The sequence below is a fragment of the Schistocerca gregaria genome, chromosome 4 (assembly GCF_023897955.1).
Source record: "Schistocerca gregaria isolate iqSchGreg1 chromosome 4, iqSchGreg1.2, whole genome shotgun sequence".
Lineage (NCBI taxonomy): Eukaryota > Metazoa > Arthropoda > Insecta > Orthoptera > Acrididae > Schistocerca > Schistocerca gregaria.
Genome location: NC_064923.1, coordinates 437,514,625 through 437,515,984, shown reverse-complemented (window position 1 = coordinate 437,515,984; position 1,360 = coordinate 437,514,625). Strand labels below are relative to the sequence as shown.

Sequence of the window (1,360 nt, the reverse complement as noted above, 5' to 3'; positions counted from 1 at the left end):
GAAGGTATTATCTGAATAGAATGAAAATTGGTAGATGTGACGTACATCTATAGACAAACAAATGACAACAATTTCAGAAAAATTGGATAACTTATTTAAGAGTAAGAGTTTCAGAAATTGAGCATGTCATCAATGCGCTGGTCCACCTCTGCCCCTTCTGAAAGCAGTTATTCGGGTTGGCTTTGATTGGTAGAGTTTATGAATGCCCTTCTGAGTCATACAGGGCAACGGCCTTGCCGCAGCTGATACACCGGTTCCCGTGAGATTACCGAAGTTAAGCGCTGTCGGGCGTGGTCGGCACTTGGATGGGTGACCGTCCAGGCCGCCATGCGCTGTTGCCACTTTTAGGGGCGCACTCAGCCTCGTGATGCCAATTGAGGAGCTTCTCGACCGAAGCCGCTACTATTACCATCTTACGACCGGGAGAGCGGTGTGATGACCCCACGCCCTTCCTATCCGCATCCTCCACTGAGGATGACACGGCGGTCGGATGGTCCCTGTAGGCCACTCGTGGCCTGATGACGGAGTGCTTCGGAGTGATATAGTGCTGATGCTCCAAGACGTTCTCAACTGGGGAGAGATCCGGCGACCTTGCTAGCCAAGTTAGGGTTTGGCAAGCACTAAGATGTCAGCAGAAACCCTCGCCGTGTGCGGGGATTATCGTGCTGAAATGTAAGCCCAGGATGGCTTACAATGAAGGGCAACAAAACGGGACATATTAGTGTGCTGTAAGGGCGCCGCAGATGACAACCAAAGGGGTTCTGTTACGAAATGAGAGGCACCCCAGATTATCACTTCTGATTTTCGGGCAGTATGGCGGTCCACAGTCTGATTGGTATCCCATCACTGTCGTGGGCGTCTGCAGCCACATCTTCGACCTGGAGTCCTATTGACTGCAGCAGAATTATCTTTAGTGATGAGTCCCACGTCGAATTCAGCCCCGATGATCAGTGAAGGCGTGTCCTGAGAGGCCCCTGACAGCGGTGGAATATCAACCTGACTGTCTCCCGCCATACGGCCCAGACTAAGAGGAATGATGATGTGAGCGCCATTTCATTTCATAACACTACCCCTTTGGTTACCATCCGCGGCACCCTAAAACTACACCGGTACGTCGACTATACTTGTATTCCCCGTCCAGTTGTGTTGCTCTTCATGGTAGTCCATGGCCGTCCGCACACGGCCAGAGTTTCTACTGCTGGTCTTTGTGCTTGCCAAACCCCACCTTGGCCAGCAAAGTCTCCGGACCTCTCCACAATTGGGAACGTTTGAGCATTACAGGCAGGGCCCTCCACCTAGTTAGGGATTTTGACGATCTGACGCGCTAATTGGACAGAACTTGACGCGATATCCCTCAATA

The 1,360-nt window shown here is 51.5% G+C and overlaps 1 pseudogene; it reads left to right on the top strand.

Annotated features, from left to right (window-relative positions):
* The first annotated feature begins 223 nt into the window (after positions 1 to 223).
* Positions 224 to 341, top strand: LOC126268330 (5S ribosomal RNA; annotated as a pseudogene).
* The last annotated feature ends 1,019 nt before the right edge of the window (positions 342 to 1,360 follow it).